Source organism: Canis aureus, chromosome 12, assembly GCF_053574225.1.
Source record: "Canis aureus isolate CA01 chromosome 12, VMU_Caureus_v.1.0, whole genome shotgun sequence".
Taxonomy (NCBI): Eukaryota; Metazoa; Chordata; class Mammalia; order Carnivora; family Canidae; genus Canis; species Canis aureus.
Genome location: NC_135622.1, coordinates 37,634,964 through 37,656,677, shown reverse-complemented (window position 1 = coordinate 37,656,677; position 21,714 = coordinate 37,634,964). Strand labels below are relative to the sequence as shown.

The 21,714-nt window shown below is 34.5% G+C and overlaps 1 long non-coding RNA gene across 13 annotated transcripts in view; it reads left to right on the top strand.

Moving 5' to 3' along the window:
* The window catches only part of LOC144280993 (uncharacterized), a 276,878-nt gene that overhangs the window by 99,463 nt on the left and 155,701 nt on the right, over window positions 1–21,714 (top strand). For 2 of the 13 annotated variants that reach the window (XR_013349448.1, XR_013349452.1), the window contains one exon: window positions 17,260–17,377. The exons of 10 other annotated variants lie outside the window; for them this stretch is intronic. This is a non-coding gene — a long non-coding RNA (uncharacterized LOC144280993). Of the gene's footprint in view, window positions 1–17,259; window positions 17,378–21,018; window positions 21,184–21,714 lie in introns of those variants that run through there. One more of the 13 variants, XR_013349451.1, reaches the window with a different exon arrangement.

Below are 21,714 nucleotides of genomic sequence, written 5' to 3'. Positions count from 1 at the left end.
CCCCACTACCTTGTTGCATCGCTGATCCTGCTTACAAAGTAATATAAATTCTCACTAGCACAGAGATTGTTAAAATGGATAGAAAGGTGAAAATTGAACTCTTTTTTTGTTTTAACTTAAAGTTGAGATAAGATTCACCTGTTTCACTTCACACTCAGTGGCTTTAGTCATTTAGTCCTCACCTCCAAGAGCCAAGGTCAAGGTGAGTCTTGATGAAACATTACTGACTTCTTAGCCTCAGGCTTGCTTTTGCTTTTGCACATTTGTTCTAATTCTTAGCATACTCATTGCTTAAGTATTCTGTTTAAACTCCTTTCTTTAAGTGCACTTTTTTTTTTTTTAATTTTAGACTTTATTTTTAAGAGGAGTTTTAGGTTCACAGCAAAACTGAACAGAAAGTACAGTTCCTGTATAGCCACTGTCCCCATGCAGGCACAGTCTCCACCACTATCAACATCCTGTACCAGAGTGGTACATTTGTTATGATTTCCCTACTATTCCCTAGCAACTACTGATTGATGTAGGAAAGACATTAGGGTTTGAAGCAGATAGCCAAAAAAGAACTCTTGAGACATCTTTAGTGCAAAAAGGTGATTTTACTAAAGCAGTGGAAAGGATCTGTGGGCAAAAAGAGTTGCCCTGGTCATAAGGAGTGGCCCATTATATGCTTTCAAGTTGGGAGGGAGTTAGGGATAGATCCCTTAGTTTGGAAGCAAGGTTTCCAGGACCTTGAGGAGGCTGGCTATTGTTGGGAAAAGGTCATTTATTACTGTCTAATAAAACTTTAGTTATGAGACTCTTCAGATATAGAACAGTGGGCCATATGCTTGGGGGATGACTGCCAACACATATCTTGGGTGGTTTAGAGATAAAGAAAATTTCTACAGGAATTTTTATATGTTAAAGTAGACTTACAGGGTCCTAGGGGTCGGACTGAGATTGCCTTTTGCCCTTAGCAAAGTGTCAGCATCAAGGCAGTTAAATCCCTAGAAGAATATCACTCTGCCTGTTTCTAGGACTCATCAATGGGCCATAGGTAGTAAGGAAATTTAATAATTTTTATTCTGCCTTTTTTCCTCGCACTTCACTGATCATTTTACTATCTTTTGTTTTGTTTTGTTTTGTTTTGTTTTGTTTTGTTTTCAAGAGAGGGATGCAGGGAAGGAGGGGTAGAGAGAGGGAAAAAGAATCAGAAGCAGATTCTGTGCCCAGAGTAGAGCCTGACTTGAGGCTCAATCTTCCAACCTCAAGATCGTGACCTGAGCCGAAACCAAGAGTCAGATGCTTAACTGACTGAGCCACCCAGGTGCTCTCATTTTACTCTCTTTACAGTTTTGCCTTTTCTAGAATGTCATATAGCAGAAGAATGGATGAGATACAGGATATACTACTCTAAAATATGGCACCTCAGCATATTGAATATTTCAAGCTGAGAAATGGCAGACGCAAGAAGTACTTTTTGACTTTTCCCTGAAGCAGGTTTTAAGACCCTCATGTGAGAGGCCTCAAAGGAAAGGAAAATTCTTACCTCTGAAGATGGAGGAATACAGAGAGGAATCTGAAGGGCCTTAACTTTCTCCCAGTTTACTACTATTAGCTCATTACCTTTGTCTTTTAACATTTCTCACAACTTTCTACTCTTCATCAAACCTAGCATAAAACTGCTCAGGTATGCCACTGCTTCAGGTCTTCATTTCCTATGAAAGTACTCATATCATATAATGTTTATATTAAATAGATTTATATGCTTTTCTCTTGTTTATCTTCTATTACAGGGACCCCAGCTGATAATTTAGAACAGTAGAAGGAATAGATATTTTTCCTTCCCTATAGAATTATACACTATGAAGACTTACCTTATAACTAAACTGGCATCTTTCACTTAGTAATATGCATTGAAATTTCCTTTATGTATTTTTATGGCCTGCTAGTTCATTTCTTTTTTAGCACTGAATCATATTCCATTATCTGAATATACTAGTTTATTTATCTATTCACTTGGAAAGACATTTTGGTTGCTTCCAACTTAGGGTAATTATAAATAAAGCAGCTATAAATATCCTTGTGCAGGTTTTTGTGTAGACATAAGTTACCTACTCATTTGGATAAAAACCAGAGAACATGATTGTTGGATCATATGGTAAAATATGTTTAGTTTTGTAGAAAACTGTCTAACTGTTTTCCAGAGTAGTTGTACATTCCTGATAAGTAAGAGTTCCTATTGTTCCATGTCCTCAGAGTTCTGGATTTTGGCCATTCTAATGGGTGGTGTCTAGTGGTATCCATTGCTTTGATTTACATTTTCCTAATGACATATAATGTGAAACTTCTTTTTGTATGCTTATTTGCCATCTGTATATGTTTTTTGGTGAGGTGTCTGTTAAGGTCTTTATCCCACTTTTTAAATTGGGCTGTCTGTTTTCTTTTTGTTGAGTTTTTTAAAGATTTAATTTTTTGTTTCAGAGAGAGAGAGAGCATAAGCAGAGGAGGGGCAAAGGGAGAGAGAGAGGGGGAAGCAGATTCCTCACTGAGCAGGGAGCCAGACACAACACGGGCTTGATCCTAAGACCCTAAGATCATGACTTGAGCCGAAACTAAGAGTCAGAGGATGAACTGACTAAGCTACCCAGCTGTCCCTTATTGTTGAGTTTTAAGAGTTCTTTGTATGTTCTGGAGAACAGCCTTTATCAGATAAGTATTATGCAAATAATTTTATCTCATTCTGTGGCTTACCTTTTCATTCTCTTGACAATGTCTTACAGAGGAAAAAGACATTTAATTTTAATTATGTTCAGCTTCAGTTTGTGAAGAGAGTGAAGTCATTGTCTATATTTTTTTTTGCATGTAAATGTCCACAGTTATTCCATTGAAAAGACTATCATGTTCCATTATATTTTTTCTCCTTTGTCAAAGATGATTTGACTAGATTTATGTGGGTCTTTTTCTGGGCCCTCTATACTGATCCATTGATCTATTTGTCTATTTTTTCACCCATATCATACTGTCTTGATTATGGACTGTAGCTTTATGGTAAGTCTTGAAGTCAGGTAGTGTCAGTACTCCAACTTTTTTCTTTTCCTTTGACACTGTGTTAGCTATTCTGGGTCTTTTGCCTGTCAAAAACTTTAGAACCAGTTTGTCAATATCCACAAAATAACTTGCTGGGATTTTTACTGGGACTGCTTTGAATCTATAAATCAACTTGGGGAAAACTGACATTTAACATGGAATGTATCTCCATTTATTTAGTTTTTTCAGTGATTTTTGTTCATAAGAGTTTTATACTTTATCCCATATAGCTTTTGTATGTATTTTGTATTCATACCTCTATAAAATTATCCATTTTGGGGGTGCTAATATAAATGTTAATGTGTTTTTAATTTCAAATTCCATTTGTTCATTGCTGATGCTTGGGAAAGTGATTGACTTTTATATATTAACCTTCTATTTTACAAACTTTTTATAATCACTTATTAGTTTCAGGAGATTTTTTTGTTTTGTTTTTTCTTTTGAATTTTCTCAAAGACACTCGTGTAGTCTTCAAAGACAGTTTTATTTCTTCTTTTCCAATCTGAATACCTTTTTTTCTTTTTACTTTTTAAATTTTTTTCTGTCTTATTGCATTAGCTAAGATTTCTAGCACAGTGTTGAAAACCAGTGGTGACTAGGGACATCTTTCCCTTATTACTGATCTTAGTAAGAAAACTTCAAGTTTCTCGCCATTAAGTTTGATGTAGCTGTAGGGTTCTTGTAGAGTCTTTATCAAGTTAAGGAAGTTTCCCCCTATTCCTAGTTTGCTAATAGTTTTTATCATGAATTGTTCTTATATTTTGTAAAATGTTTTTCCTGCACCCACTGCTATGACTATATATATATATATATATATATATATATATATATATATATATATATTATATATATATATTTTAGCCTATTGAAATGATGGAGTATATCAATTGACTTTCAAACATTAAATCAGCTTCCATACCTGGTAAAAATACCATTTGATCATAGTGTAGAATTCTTTTTTTTTATTATTGGATCTGATTTGCTAATATTTTTTGAGGATTTTTGAATTTACGTTCATGAGAGATAATGGTCTGTAATTTTCTTATAATGTCTGTCTCATTTTGATATTAAGGTTATACTGGTCTTGCAGAATGAGTTAAGAAGTATTCCTTCTGCCTCTGTCTTCTGGAGGAGATTGTAAGAATTTGTATAATTTCTAACTTAAATGTGTGATAGAATTCACTTGTGAACCCATCTGTACCTGGTGTTTCCTTTTTTGAAGATTATTAATTTTTGGTTCAAGGTCTTTAATAGATTTATCCTTATTCAGATCATCTGTTTCTTCATGTGTGAGTTTTGGTAGATTGTATATTACAAAGAATTGGTCATTTAATGTAGGTTATCAAATTTGTGGCATAAAGTTATTCATAGAAATCCTTTATTATCCTTTTAATGTCCATGGGATCTGTAGTAATTTCTCCTTTTTCATCTGATAAATAATTTGTGTCTTCTTTCTTTTTCTTAGTTACCTTAATGGCTTATCAATTTTTATTTTTATTTTTTAACTTTTTAAAAATACTTTATTTATTTATTAATCAGAGACACACACACAGAGAGGCAGAGATACAGGCAAGAGATAAGCAGGCTCCATGCAGGGAACCTGATGCAGGACTTGATCCAGGGACTCCAGAATCACTCCCTGGGGTGGAAGGTAGACAGACATTCAACCGCTGAGCCACCCAGGTGTCATGGCTTATCAATTTTTAATATTGATCTATATTTTCTCTATTGATTTCTAGTTTTCAATTTTATAGATTTCTGTTCTAATTTTTAATTATTTCCTTTTCCCCCCTACTTTGGATTTAATATTCTCCTTTTTTTTTTTCTAATTTCCTAAGCTGGAAACTTAATTATTGATTTTAGACCGATCCTTCCTCCCTCCTTCCTTCCTTCCTTCCTTCCTTCCTTCCTTCCTTCCTTCCTTCCTTCCTTCCTTTCTTCCTTCCATTTTTAACTTCTACATTTACTGCTATAAATGAATACTTCAAAATATAAACATTTTCAAAGGGCTGGGATCCTTCTACCTCCTATGTATTCATTTCTGTTCAGGCACTGGGTTGCTATTTGGAAGTCATTTAGTTCCTCTAGGCTTTTTACCTATAAAATAAGGGGGTTTATATGGGTAAAGGTGGTTCTTTAACTGTATTAGTGTACGATCTCCTTTTTAAATTTCTTATTGCGAAAGGAAGCCAGTGCCATTGATAGGCTGTCTTAAACTTCCTGGCAGCATAATCTAACTGAGCAAAAACTATAAAGTGCACACACACACATACACACACACAAATCTAGATAGATAGATAGATAGATAGATAGATACACAAACACACACACAAAAAAACAAAAACAGAAACAAAAACAAACAAAAGCTTCTTCCAGTCAGGAATGCTACATAATTTGTTGAGCCAAATGAAATTTTAAAATGTGGGACCCTTTGTCCAATAAACAGATAAAATTGCCATCAAAAATATTAAAATATAGGGACACCTGGGTGTCTCAGTGGTTGGGCATCTGCCTTTGGCTCAGGGTGTGATCCTGGAGTCCCGGTCCCGGGATCAAGTCCCACATCAGGCTCCCTGTATGGAGGCTGCTTCTCCCTCTGCCTATGTCTCTGCCTCTCTCTCTCTCTCCCTCTCTCTGTCTCTCATGAATAAATAAATAGAAATCTTTTAAAAATATTAAAATATAAAACATTTTCCTATTTTCAGTGGTCTTTAGATCTGTCATTGTGTTTTTACTTTCTATTTAATGCCTTTATGAGTAAGGAAAAATTAAAATTTTTAATTATTAGCATGAATTTTAGCATTCATCTTTATATTGTGCAAGACTAGTTTTAAAGGAAATATAATAGCATTTAACTCTTATGCCTAGTCATTGAAATTATACAGTTCCTATTTTGTAGTTAGTACATATATATGTATTTCATTGTTAGCACGATAGTAGAAACTCTGCATAAACCAAACTCAATTGCTTCTATTTTGCTTCTTGGTATGCATACATTCCAACAACACTTTCTACCTTTGGCTTACTAATATCTAAGGAAGAACTGAAAGGAAAGGGACTATGAGTTGCCCTATCTTTTCCTTTCCTTCCATATCATTTTCAGCATAAGTAGTTGGCTCATACAAGGAGTAAAATAAGTAAGAAGGGATATGAGAGGGATGTGTGGTTGTTTGTATTTCTTAAAACACCATTGTCTTCTTTCTGTGTTTAAAGAGTGTTCTAGTTTGAGTGGAAATTATGGACATTTTGAGAGTTAGTTCTCCTCTTTATTCAGTCATAGACATATGTACTTGTACTTGCTTTGAGTCTCACTAAACTTTCACAAGTGCTGATTCCACCAGAATTTTGTGCTCAAAGGCACAAGGAATTTTGGGCACAGATATAAACACAATAATATATTCCTTGGAAACATCATTCCATCTTAATCTAGGGCATCATTTTTAATATTGTTTTTCATTGTATGTATGTGTCATAATTTATGTTGAATATTTAGGATAGATCTAATTTTTTACCATTATCAGGAATGGGTAGAATAACAAACAAGTTTACAGCTAAATCTTTGCACTTTTCAGTGGAAATTTTCCCAGTAAATTCCTAGAACTTAAATGGTAAATTACAGGGACACCTGGGTAGCTCAGTGGTTGAACGTCTGCCTTTGGCTCAGGATTGTGATCCTGGGATCCTAGGATCAAGTCCCACATCAGGATCCCAGTAGGGAGCCTGCTTCTCCCTCTGCCTGTGTCTCTACCTCTCTTTCTGTGTCTTTCATGAATAAATAAATGGAATCTTTAAAAAAATGGTAAATTACACTGAGGATTTTGATATATATCACCAAATAGCTTTTCAGAAATCAACACTCTTAAAAGTAGTATATAACTGTTTCCCTGTAAGACCATCAATATTGGATGTTAAGATATTTTAAATCATTCTAAAACTTGAGAAGTAAAGCATTGAAACTCATTGTTTTATGAACTGTATTGCTTTGAGTATTAAGATTGAAGGTTTTCATGTATTGATTTGCCATGTAAATTTATTTTTCCCATTTTTGGATGAATTTTCTCTTTATGCCTTTGACTATTTTACTACTTTGGTGTTCATCTTTTTCTTATTGATTTAAACAGCACATTGTATACTAAGAATAATGGTACTTTGACAAATATGTTGCAAGTAATTTATTTGGTTTGTCTCTGGTTCTCAATTTTGTTTATTGTGCAATTTTAACTTCAAAAGTCAGCCTTTCTGTAGTCGAGTTTATCAAATTTTCAATGACTCCTTATTAGTTCTGCCACAGATTCTTTGGCTGTGTGTTTGTATTTACTTTACAGCTAGGGTTTCAGCACTTCTGACCACTTGCACATACTGACTTTGGTGCCTCATTCGTTTTATGCACTTGTTTCTGTTCATCCCTCACTGGAGTTTGTGGTTTGGAATTTCCTGATGATCACATATTCTCTTTGAGTTTCCCAATAGCTTTGCATAGATCTTTGGCTCACACAGAGTTAATTAGTTAAGTTCTTAAATTCTGTTCTTAATGTTGTTGAGAGAGTCTGACTTAAAGGACTACCCTCAGCCAATTGTAGGTGCTGTCATTGTTACAATTAACAAATAATTTTATTTCACTCCAGAATCTGTTTCTTGCTCCTGGATTATTGTATACTCTTTTTTTTTTTTTTTTTATTGTATACTCTTTTATCAAATACCAATATGGATGGGTTAACTCATTTTGCTTTTTATTTTTTTAACTTTTTATTTATTTATTTTCAGATTTATCTATTAGAGAGAGGGAGGGAGAAGGGCAGAGGCAGAGGCAGAGGGAGAGAGCCTTAAGCAGACTCTATGTTCAGCCAGGAGCCAGATTCAGGGCTTGATCTCATGACCCTGACTGAGATAACAACCTGAGAGAAACCAAGAGCTGGATGCTTAACAGACTGTGCCACCCAGGTGCCCCAAGTTAACTCATTTTGTATAGGCCCAATAAAAACAAAGCTGAGGATACTGGTTCTAATTTCCTAAATTCATAAACTATTTAGTATCAGCACAGATCCCAGAAAAAGAAAGAAAAAAGATAAAGGAAATGTGAACATATTGAAGGTTTTAAAAATTTAAACAGAATAAATAATTCAAAACTTTATTGCTTATGGGCTGGAAGTAATATATTGACATAAATGTATTAACAGTATTAGATTAACCTAGGGAAAAAAAATCTATAATGCCATCACCCCCACTGTTCTTGTATTTTGTAAGGATTTTAATGCATCTTGATACCCCTCAGAAAGGGTTCATGTTGGTGACTAATGTTTCTTTCCATGTGCAGTGATGGTGTGTTATGGAAATATGTTTCTGGAACATTCAAATTACCAATAAACAAAAGGGCCAGACCTGTATTTTTGAAGGATTTTCTTTTTATAGTCACTAACATATTGTTTTTTGTAGAAATAACATTTCTCAAATCTGTTTTTAGTACAGTATGATAAACTGTGCCTACCTATTCTAAGAGAAAGCTGCGTGTTTGAGGGGAGAAATAATTTACAGCAAAAACTTTTAAAGACAAAAGAAAAAGTTTTAAATCCTATACATTACATTAGAGAATAACTATGGAATAAACATCAAGAGGTTATAGACTAAAATATTTTTTACTTAAAATATTTCAATCCTATAAAAACAAATTAATTGTCTTTCTATATCTTTCTAATGGAATTCTTTGGAAGTTTGATATTACACATCTTAGAATAAATCCCAGGCAGTTCTTTTGATATTTATTGACAGAACAATATACATACTTTCAAAAACCCACTGGGAAATTTCACTTTTGGTCTGTCTCTCCATGCAGAAATAGAAAAGCTTTCTCCAAATCATTCAAAAAAGAAGAAAGAAAAATATGTAAATAACAGACACTAAATTTGATACTTTAATGAAAATTAATAGGACATATTTGACTAATCAGCAGTAAAGAAAAAATATGGGGGATCCCTGGGTGGCACAGCGGTTTAGCGCCTGCCTTTGGCCCAGGGCGCGATCCTGGAGACCCGGGATCGAATCCCACATCAGGCTCCCTGCATGGAGCCTGCTTCTCCCTCTGCCTATGTCTCTGCCTCTCCCTCTCTCTCTCTGTGACTATCATAAATAAATAAAATTTAAAAAATAATAATAAAAATAAAGAAAAAATATATAGTGTATTGGTTTGCTTACCTCAGAAAAAGTAATTTAACATGTAGCAAGATGACAAAGTGTAGATGTAGAATAAAAAATATTTTAGCAAAAGATTACCTTAGAGATCACTTATTAAATATGCATGTGGTTTTATTTAAAATGGACTTTAATTTATAAAAATTAAATATATGATAAATTATAAATGATGATAGAAGTTAGCATTCCTGTTAAAATAACACATCTGTATAATAAACTGAGAAATAATAATAATGAACACAAATATGTATGCTTTATATGGTAGATTTGTTCACCTAATATATAATAAACATTACTTGTTAGTTACTGTCCCAAAAACAGTATAAACCATGGCTTAATCATCTTCTCAGTGGTTGTAATAGATAAATTGTGTGGTACCTGCCTTGCTCCTACATTCTGCTCTGACAGGTTCAGGTTCTCCCACCGTAAGAGCTGCACTCATGTGCTGCTCTGGCCTCAACCATTTTTGATTGGGCCAGAAGTAAATAAATGGATTAACTGGGGCCTTTTTTTTTTTTTTTTTAGATTTTATTTATTTATTTGAAAAAAGAAAAACGAGAGAGAGAGAGAGAGAGAGCAAACACAAGCAGGGAGAGGGGCAGAGGAAGAAGCAGGTTTCCAGCTGAGCAGAGAGCCTGACATGGGGCTGGATCCCAGGATTCTCACATCATGACCTGAGCAGAAGGCAGATGCTCAACCAACTGAGCCACCCAGGAGCCCCAACTTGGGCCTTTTAAAAGGATGTTGTTCCACCATGCCTGAAATCAAGGGAATAGAGAGGTTGAGTTATTTAACCACAGGTACTGAACCTGAGCATGGGGCATGCGTAGCCAGGTTTGGGCACAATACAGATGGAGCAGAAGAATCAGGCCGACCTGCTCTGAGGAACAGGTTGAAGACATGTAACCACAGAGAAAGAGAAGTGGAAGAGGGTAGTTATTTTGGTTCATGACAGTGTTTTCATTTCTCTTTCCAATCACTGTGATATCTGACTACATTCACTGACCCTAAATTCCAAAAGATGCTCTTTTACTCTTTATCCTTTCCCTTAAATCACTACTTTCAGCCATTTACTGTTGGCTGAATTTGCTTAATGAAGTTTAAGATGTTTTTGTTACTTGCACACAAGCAATATTCAACCAAGGCACTGGTGTTTATTTAAAATTTACATTTCCTTGACATGTGGTGTTGGGACAAACAAGTCAGCAACTTGAAAAAATTTGGATTTTTAACTGAGACTATAAGCAAAAAATACATATACTTCGATCTATTATACAAAAGGATAACAGTTAAATTTTTAGCAGAATTTTGGAGACAGCATGAATTTCTAAGTTTAGAAGTAAAATAAAGACTTTCAAAATTAAAACTAATAGATTTGACTGCATGATATAAGAACTCGGCATATAAAAGACAAATCATTTAGAAGGCAGTCAATTGATTATGTGTACTATATGTCAGTGTTACTGTCTTTCTTATATAAATATCTCAGAAAATCTATACAAGAATATTAAGAAATTCACAAATAAATAGACCAAGGCCCAAGCTTACAAAGATGATTAAACAAAATAATTCTTATTCATGTGAAAACATCCAGTCTGTAACTATTAAGAATCAAGTGAATATTAATACACAAAAAAGAACCATTTTCTGCTACTAAATTGGAAATTTATTTTTAAATCTTCACTGTTGCCTAAGACAGGATAAAAGTGGAAATCTCATACTCTTCAGATAACACTAACTAGTACAACTCTTTAGAAAACTAATTGGAGATATTTTCCAAAGGGAAAGGGAAATAAATATATACACACAACATACACATACACACACACTTGAGATATAGTCCCAGAAAAGAATTACTGGGGCAAAGGATACAAATATATTTGTTTATATTTCATGTATATTTATATTTTAAGTATAAATGTCTATGTAAATGTCTATATTATACTGATATATACTTTATTTGCCTGCATTAACATCTATATAATATCTATGTATTAATATCAATATGTAGTTTTATCTGTATATGTTTTAAAGATACTTAACACATTATTTGTATCATGAAACATCGAAGAAAACTTGATATCCAATTGTTAGAGAATATTTAGGAAATTTGATAAAGTTACTTTGTGACTTTTTGAGTAAATGTTATACAATAATGAGAAACCTCAAATTTCAAATGTTCAGATTACAAAGAAATGCAATATTCAAAATGTTCCAAATATCTCAGAAAGAAGACTAGATAAAATGAGCCTCAATGATTGAAATAATAATTTAATTATATATATAGATAATTTTGCCTTTTTTAATTTTTTTTTATTTTTTTATTTTTTTTATTTATTTTTTATTTTTTTTTAATTTTGCCTTTTTAGTTAGAAAATGTTTATAATGCATCTCTATACCTCTGTTATTTATTTATTTTTATCTTGATAACCATGTGATTAAGATGGCACATTTGTGACATGTTCATTTATACACTTTAATGTTATTTTGCATGTTCATTTTTGAAGCCAAAATTTAATACAATTATTTATAGAAATGGATAAATAGGAAGAATCTACAATCCAAACAATTAAGGAATAGTTAAATAAATTATAGTATTTCTATTTGAGAAAGTATGCCAACTTTACTCACATCTGACTGTGTAGTAGCCTCAGAAAGTAAGGGAGAAAGAAGCTCACTAAACCTGTTTTTTATAAATATCTTCAAATATATGCCTTTGGTGGAAACAAAATAATTAATAATATTCAGGTACAAAGATTAAGGACATTGTTCTTTAAGATCAAGCTTTCCACAAACTTGTCATATTATTTAGTATTTGTAAAAAAGTTAACGTAAGCAAACAAGGAGTCTTTAATTCTGTGGTAGACTATATAAAGCCAGTGGAAATCTATACCAGAGTCAATTACTGCAAATACCACAAGAAGAACAACCAATCACAAATAGCCAACTAGGCTTTCCTAAATAATGCAACTGATTAAGCTGTAGCCAATCAAATATTTTCCTTGTTCTGCCTCTGGGTCCTTTCTATAAAAACCTTGCCCCCAGCTCCTACCCGTGGACTTGATTGGAACTGATGTTTGTTTAAATACACTTAAAATTTTTAAAGCGTATGTTTCTTTTTCTTTTTTTCCAGTTTATCTTTCAACATATTAAAGATGAGGTTTTTAATCGCAGGAAAGTAGATGTCATGCTGTGTATCAAAGATAGGATTTCTAAGGCAAACCATTAGGTCCAATGGCATAGTGTATATGCTCTAGCTTTTGCCAATGCTTAGAAAGGAAAAACAGGCTTTGAAAAAATGCTTGTATTTGATTTAAAACTACAATGAAAAAGATCAGTTTTAAATACAATACAATTAATCCAGCTGCTTACACTGTAAGTCTTTATTGAAACTGTGGAAAAAAAAAAAAAAAAAGAAACTGTGGCGTTACATCCCTGTGAAAGTTTTTTTAAGTTGCTAATTACATGCCCATCAGAATAATGGAAGAGTAATTACCCTTATTGTGCTTAGTGACATTGAAACTTTTATTCTGCAATTGGACCTGCATAATTACAGATAATTGTTGGTACTATATTGCCTGTTCAAATACAGCTCTGTAAAAATTACTTTATAACCAAGCTATTTAAATATCACAATACTATATATTTCTCAAACTCTTGTTAATTAGTTTTCAGCAAATCAGTTGTTTAAATAAAGCAAACTTGTTCCACCTAAAAATCAATGTCATGAAATATAAAATTAAACTATTGGTTTATTTTCTTTTCTAGGACTCAGTTCTAAAAGCAAAGGTAAAATCTGTTCTAATACTATTGAGGATAATGCTTTTAGCTCTAAGAAATGGTAGCACTGGGTAAATAAAGTACTTCCTAAAGATTTAATGAAATAAAATATTGTGGAAACCATTTGCAATAAATGTGACACAACAGTTCAGAACAAAGTCAAGGAATATTAACAAAGAGAAATGTAAAACCCCTTTATCAAATATGTTGATATCTCAGGAAACTTATTACATTAGCAACCAGCCATACAATTGGAGCAAGCAGCCTGCACAGAACTCAATCATTTCCCTTCACATTTAGGTTTTGTATAAAAGCCCACCAGAGGTCACAAAGGATATTTTCTTTCCTTTTACCTTGTCTCCTCTTTTAGTAACAGTTTATTTGAGATGGACTTACTCTACTTCCCTCAGGCTGAGAAACCCCCTGAAGTGAGTCCATTGCTTGCTTACTGCATGGTCCATTTGTCTAAGATTCACAGGCACATTTTGTGGTGTTGTCATTGGCTGTCATTCCTTCTTTCCATATGTGACTGCGTGGCTAGAATTCAGTCTTGGAACCAACTAGGGGTCTTTGCTGGGTTACTTGTCATGGGTTTATGCAGCTTGCTGTCTCCCAAGTAACTCAAATCGGGTGTACAAACTCAAGCGAAAAAATGCAATATGGAATTTCAGATACTGCATTTACATCCGAGGTAACCCATCGTAAGGCTCCTAAGAGTCCCTGGTGCTGTAGAATGATGGCACCCTGGAGACATTAGGTCTGTAGATCATGAGCAATGAACTATCCCAGACAGAGAGGTAGGGAGGAAGGGGAGGAGTTGTGTTTAATGAAAAGAGAAGCAGACTGGGGACTCAGTTTTTAATTTGAAAGCCTGTGCTCATCTAGTTAGGAATAATATTATCTTTTAATATTCAGTTCATATAATCAATTATTAGACTCTGAAGACCATTGAGCATAGGCAAACTGTTAAGAAGCATAGATAGGGGGCGCCTAGGTGGCTCAGTCAGTTAAGCATCTGCCTTCAGCTCAGGTAGTAATTTCAGGGTCCTGGGATTGAGTCCCATGTTTGGTTCCCTGCTCAGCAGAGAGTCTGCTTCTCCCTCTCCCTCTGTTCGTCCCCCTGCTTGTGCTCTCTCTGTCTCTCAAATAAATAAAATCTTAAAAAAGAAGTATTGGTAAAAATACATATCCAAATCTGAAGTAATTTTCTTCCAGACCAGGACAACTTTCAATCTAAAATTTGTTCTGCTTGTTTGTTTGCTTATTTCTTGTTAGTTTTATGTTTGTTTTGTTTGATGTAAAAGACACTAATATTTCCTCATTATCCGGGATCAGAGTTGTCTTGGGATCCCCTTTTTCCTTTTTCTTTCTCATCCTCTTACACATTTGCTCATTCTATGCTTTATACAAATTTTATTGTTGATTCCTCTCTTAAACTACATTTCTGCTTCCACTTTTAATGTTAGGTCATTCTTCTCATTTGCTTTACTTTTAAGCATCCATCCACTTGCTTTTTTTTCCCCCTTCTTTAAGGCCCAACTCAAATGCTACTTTCATTGAGGAATCATTGACCCACATCTGAACGTATCACCTATAAACTTTTTTGTCCTCTCTTTTTTCTGGATGTTATGTTTTGCCCTAGTTGTTTATGCACTTGTTATTCTACTAATTTGAAACCTCTTTTGGCTAAGTCCTTATTCTAGGAATGAAGTACATACCAACAAGTAAAGTCACTTACATTTCCACACCCTGTAATGGTGAGAATTTAAGGTTTCCTTTTAAAATTTTAAACTGAGTATATAACATGTCTCTGCTAATAAGGGAATCTTCATGTCATTTTATATCAGTCTTCAAAGAAGACAAAGATAAGACAGTTTTTATGTGTAACTAAACATTTACAGAGTGGATTTATTGTGAGATACAATATTTATAGGAGATGATAATGAAAATAGTCAGGCTTCTTTCCATTTAATAAAGGTCATGCTAAAATAAAAGAGTAGTCTCTACAAATATTTTAATTTTTTATAATCAGAAATGCTCATTGTAAATACAGACTATTTTTAAAATGGGAATTTAAATAATGTTACTAAATGCTATTTTTGGAGCAAAATGTTCTAGATTTTAATTATAGAACCAAAAATATACAGTGGAAGAAATTCCAAAGAGATAAATATTTTTCTTAGCTTTTGATTAGTGGCCCTTTATAATTTACTTTGGATTAACTGACAACATGAACACAATGGGAGTAGACTGGTCATGTTTTCTACATCACATGAAAACAACAGCATTATGCAATCAACTTTATATAATCCCATTTGCTGGGAAAAGGGAATTTGTGTGTAATAGGAAAATGGCTTCTGTCCAAAATATGATTCATTAAAAAGAAGCAGGCAGGAAAAAACAGAAAAAAAATATTAGAAACATTTTTAACTCTTAGAAATCAGAAATGAAAGTTTAATAGGAATCAAAAAAGAGAAGTGAAAATCCAGACTCTAGATCATAGTTTTGGAACTCATCTATACGACTTAACAGCATACACTAGTTTATAAGTTCCAGAAAATATAGCATTTGATAATGCTAGAAATAGTCATTCTTTTCATATTTATTATAGTGCTGACACTTTCCCTTAGCTTCTTACATCCTCGCATGTGCCATATGTGCATAAAAATTATTTTGATCCAAAAGAGATTTTTTTTCCCATTGTTTTATATTCTATAGCTTTAACTTTCAGAAATCTCCCATGCCAGTTGGCTCAATGCTTTGAAATAGTAAACTTCTGGTACAATCAAAAGTAAACATCATTCTTCTATGGACTTTAAAGAAAGTTCTACTGAAAGCATATCTTCAGGTAGGAGTTGATTAAGGCTGTAAGATAATTTATCAGGGAGGACAAAAATAAGTTATTATTTAAGTCTTAAACAGTAGTTCTTAATATATGATCCATTGAATCCTGGAGTCCCTAGATAATTTTAGAAGATCTAGGAGGTCAAAACCATTTTCATAATAATATTATATTTTTACCCTTTTTTACTGTGTTAACATTGCACTAATTATGCAAAATCAATGGTGGATAAAACTGCTGGTGCCTTAGAATGAGTAAAGGCAGTGGCACTAACTATACTGGTAATTACTGGGTTCTTCACTGCTGTGAACTTACAGGAAAAAAAAAAGCCAATTTCACTTAAGAACATAAGGCAGTGAAACTAATTAATTTTACTAAAGCTCAACCCTAGGATACGTATCTTATTAAAATTTTATGTGACAAAATGAGAAGTATGCATAAAGTACTTCTAATTCAAACCAAAGTATGATGCTCTATAGAGAAAAAGTAATTGTGGAATTGTTTGGTTTGCAGGCAAATTAGACACTTTTTTTTCACGGAATACAATGTTCTGTCCTTGAAGAATAACTAATAGAAAAACTTTGATTATCTAGACTTGGGTATTTGACAGATACTCTTTAAAAAGTGAAGAAATTGAAACTATCACTTCAAGGAAAACAATGAACAGTATTAGTTGGTAATGATAAAATTTGAGCTTTCATGGGAAAAAACTGAAATTCTGGTTAAAATATCAGTAAGAGCTTGACAATTTCCTAATAGTCAATAATTTTTATAATGCAATAGGTGATGATGTTAAATGTGACATTTTGCTATATTGTGCTGTAAAGAATTATCTCAGCAGGCTTGGGTTGTTCAAATTCTGCATATTCCAAAGAAAAGACTGGCTTTTGATTAATTCATGGTACAAAACATCTGAGCCTTGTAATATCTTGCCTGATAAGAATGTTGTCTATGCTGAGTTCCTGGACCTTGCTGTAATATAGTTTGACCTCTGGGGAGCTGAAGGTTGAGTAGCTAAAGCCAGTCATGAGAGTGGTAGGTCCACATGACAGACCCCAAAGCCATGACTGGACAGACGCAAGGCTCAGGTGAGTTTCTCTGGTTGGCAATAATTTATACATGTTGTCACTAATAAAATTAAAGACATCCCTATGTAACTCTTCCTAATGAATTAAGCCTGAGGGTGGTTTTAGGAACCCCAGCACAATAACAGTGAAAAATGTCAGAATTTCACAACTCAGCAAGTGACCAATGTATGATGTAACAAAATCTTTCTTCTCCTCCTTCCCTGTCACTAGCTCCTTTCTGAATAGAGGAAGGGCTTTGTTTCATACTTAACTTGCTCTGATTCAATCCTCTTTTGTTGTTTCTCTGTTTCTCAGGCTTTCACTGGTAGTTCTTTGACAGCCACATGATAGGTATCTAAATGCTCATTCACTTTTGGATACCTAGTTGATTTTTGTACAAAGAATGCTGGGGAATACAGTGTCAAGAACCAAGGTAACTATTCTTTCCATTTCTCTTTTTCTGGGGCCACATTGTCTCTCCAGTCTATTTATCTGTGATACCTATTTTTGGACCAAACATGGATACCCCTGCTTTGTCCTTTTGCATGCAGTCTCTTCAACCACAATTCCTAACTTCAACTCCAACTCATGACTATATACTATGCAGTCTTTATTTTATCTATCTATCTATCTATCTATCTATCTATCTATCTATCTATATTATTTTTTGAGGTCTCTTTGCCTGGCAGGTAAGACTCTTGGGAGAGTTTATAGCTAGTTGAATCAAACCTAACTAAGTTCCTTAGATCCACATGGCCCTGGATATAAATTTCTTAGATTTTGAGAGGCTGGGAACTCCAAAATCAAGGTGCTAGCTACTTCAGTCCCTAGTGAGGACTCTCTTCATGGCTTGCAGACACCCACTTTCTTGCTATATCTTGAAATGACAGTGAAGCAGGGGAGAGAGTAAAGGGGGAAAAGAGAGAGGAAGAGAGCTCTGACTTTTCTTCTTCTTATAAGGACACTAATCTCATCATGAGTGTCCCCTCCCCCCCCACCATGACCTCATCAAAACCTAATTATCACTCTAAGGTCCCACCTCCAAATTCCATCAGTCTTCAACATATGTCAAGGACATAAACATTGAGTCCATAACACTATGACAGTTTAGTAAAGTATAAACAGCTTTCCTGCTCCCCCAAACCAGGAATATCAAAGCTCTCTCGTCTTTCCCTACTGCCACTGTTTCAATCTCTCAGATGGTCTTCTGGAAGCTCCTCTCACTTAGAGAAATATTATTCCTAAGGGAGGGAAAAACAAAAGCCTCTCAGCCTCAAACGTAGCATTGTTGTCATTTTTTTTTAAAGATTTTATTTATTTATTCATGAGAGACAGAGAGAGAGAGGCAGAGACACAGGCAGAGGGAGAAGCAGGCTCCATGCAGGGAGCCCGACGCGGGACTTGATTCCGGGACTCCAGGATCATGCCCTGGACCAAAGGCAGGCGCTAAACTGCTGAGCCACCCAGGGATCCCCCATTGTTGTCATTCTTGCTCTTACTCTTCCCAGTTGTCTTTATAGAGACTAGAAAGGTGCAGTGGAGTTGGCTAGGTTTAGCAGAGTAGGTTCTGCTAACATTCAGGAGATCCAAGAGGAGATGTCTGGCCCAAGATGTTTACAGCCTCTTTTAGAATAGAAGATACTTAGATCCTCTTTGTTACCACCTTTGGATCTCACCAGCCAATTCCTATAAAGTGTCACTCAACATTCAGTGACATATGTATGAATCTGAATGAATATTCCAAAGTCATACGCGGCTTTTGAATTGTGGATAGCATGTGTGTCTGTAAAAGAGATGTTAAGGAAATCGCTTAACAGGAATCCTCTGTAGGAAGCCAAGGAGTAGAAAGCATCTATCAAGGGTGCCTAGGTGGCTCAGTTGATTAAGTGTCTGCCTTTGGCTGGGGGTCTTGGGATGGAGCCCTCAGCAGGGAGTCTGCTTCTCCCTCTTCCTGTGCCCCTCCCCTGCCCTTGTGTACACCGTCACTCTGCTTTCTTGCTCTCAAATAAGTAAATACAATTTAAAAAAAAAGAAAAGTATTTATCAGGGAAACATTTTAGAGTATTCCTGGCAGATTAAACTAGATTTCTGATAGGCTAAAACTCTTCCAAAAAGAAAATATTACTCTTTAGGGCATTTGCAAAGGCAATGGCTATAGTTTTGCCTCAAGAAGCTTACTCTTCCTTAAAAGACATATATACAATTACTCTACCCTGTTGAAGCATATTACATAAGTTAAAATAGAGAACCATGGAAAAATATAGAAGGAAGGAGTAGTTCCACCTGGAATGCTAGGGAAAGACTTCAAGTTTGAGTTGGACTAGAAAAAAAAAGGGGGGGATAGAGGAAGAGAGAGTTGGCCAGGTGAATATAGTGGTTGGATTATAATTAAACAGGAAGAGAAAACCCTATACTTCTAGGGGAAATGTGTGAAGGAACATATTAGAACCTTTTTTACTCCAGAATCATTAGAGAAGCATGGGGAAGGTCCAGGGAGAAAGGATGAGGTGGATTTGGGCTCAGAATAAAACTGGCAGGTAGCTTGGATTAGTCTAAGAGCACACTGATAGAACAACTTCCCTGCTACCAGAAGGAATCCATCATTATGACTTAAATTACTTATAATAAATAATATTTTTTACCAGCATCAGCACCAGTTATATACTACATTTAAAAATTCCCTAGCACTACATATAATTCAACTCTTAAAAGTGTTGCCATGAATTTTGGCCTTTCAGGATGCTTTTTCTCCCTCCTTTTTAAAAGGCAGGAATGATTCAGCAGGTTATTTCATAATTAAAAAAATTGTAAAATCCTGTGACACTTACTTTCACAGAAACTATGTACCTGTTACCTCATTTTCTTTCCCCAAGGATGTAAATGTTGTTCCTTATTCTGTGAAAGCCAATGAGAGGAATTAAAAGTAACAAATTTAGGTAGAAAAAACAAAGTGGAACAATTCAGACTTATTCACTGGCTATAAAAAGCCTAAAAAATATATATCAGTTGCCAAAATATATTTTAAACTTATGTTAAAACACTCTTTCTCCTTAGATATCAGGTTAACCCCTGACATATTCAATTCATGTCACTCCAGACTTGGGAAGGATAAATAAAGGTCACTAAATCTGTCCTGGTTATTTATTTATTTTTTTTGTCCTGGTTATTAAAGAGGAATGATAGTCATCTGAAGAAATTTTGGTGAAAGTTTGTGCAGAGGACAGGGTAATGTGGAGAGATAGGAGGACCATTGGTGGTAGTTGCCTACCAACCTGGATGACTCCCCAGATGAAAGGAAGGTTGATACTTGAGGGAAAGTTTTATCAAACCTGGAACAGAGGGATGAGATGACATCCATCTTGAGAATCCAGAAGATACATTTGGAGGAAAATCTGCTGGTCAGGGTAGCTTTTGGGCAGGATTTCTATGATTTTCCTCAAACTGAATACCAAGTAATTTTTATTAACAAATAAATATTATTAACAAATATTAAAAACAAAGCAACAAAATAAAAACCCCTTGCCAAACACTAACAATACACCAGAAAAATTGAGACTCCTTCACAAACTGAAAGGAGAATTTTCATATTCTCTACCTTGAGTTCTTTCATTACTTGACATGATGGCCATGTAAAATATTTATAAAGTCCTTACAAAGTATTTTGGACTCAAGGGAATAAAATAAATAGAAATAGATCCTGCCTTCTCCAACTTACATTTGAAACCTCTTCATAGGTTTGTTACTTATTCTGTAACTTACTATCTTACTTACAAACTAAGTATGTATAATATGATTAAACAAAACATGTATTTTTTTTATCCTCCTCATCTATTGAAATAGTTGACTCACGATAGTGGTCTATTATGATCTAAGATATATAATACAGCCACCATTCAACTGAAAGCTTCCTTGGGAAGTGGGAAGCTTCATATCGGTCTTCTCTAACAGAGCCACTCCTGCCGTATCTAATGATGCACTGAAAGAATTTATCCCAATTTAAAAAATACATTGTTTTAGCATTCTAAGAAAATAGCAAATAGAAACAAATCACTTGCTGTTTTAAAAATGTGGTAGGAGGGACGCCTGGGTGGTTCAGTGGTTGAGCATCTGCCTTCAGCTCAGGAAGTGATCCTGGAGTCCTGGGATGGAGTCCCACATCCAGCTCCAGCATGGAGCCTGCTTCTCCCTCTGCTTGTGTTTCTGCCCCTCTCTGTCTCTGTGTGCCTCATGAATAAATAAATAAAATCTAAAAACACAAAATGTGATAGGTGCTTACCTTAATACAAGTTATTGTTAGGTAAACTTAGCTGGATCATAGATTAAACATGTCTCTAAAATATCATTTCAAAGTAATACAAGACTACTACGAGCAGTATACTTATGTAATTATATAAGACTACTATTTTCAAGATAGTCGTGTTCCACCTGCTTCTCTATTACATTTTTGTTCTCTTGAACTCTTTTTTCTTTTACAGTCAGAACATTGTAGGGAATTTAGCTTTTAGGAAAATGGCTTCTTTTTAATAAATTAAATGCTGAATGGCCTTTCAGATTCATAGTTAACATCTGTTACCCATAATTAATTGTCATCATTAGTGAAAACAAGCACACTATTAGCAGAAAGCAACTCAGTCCAGCACATTTCACAGAGAAGCTGAGCGAATGGAGCTTTCAGTTTGCCATCTTTCTCAATAGAAGATTTTTCAAAGGACTCTCTGACTGTTGAAATTCCTCTCAACAAAGTGCATGCTCTAGCAGACCACCATAGGT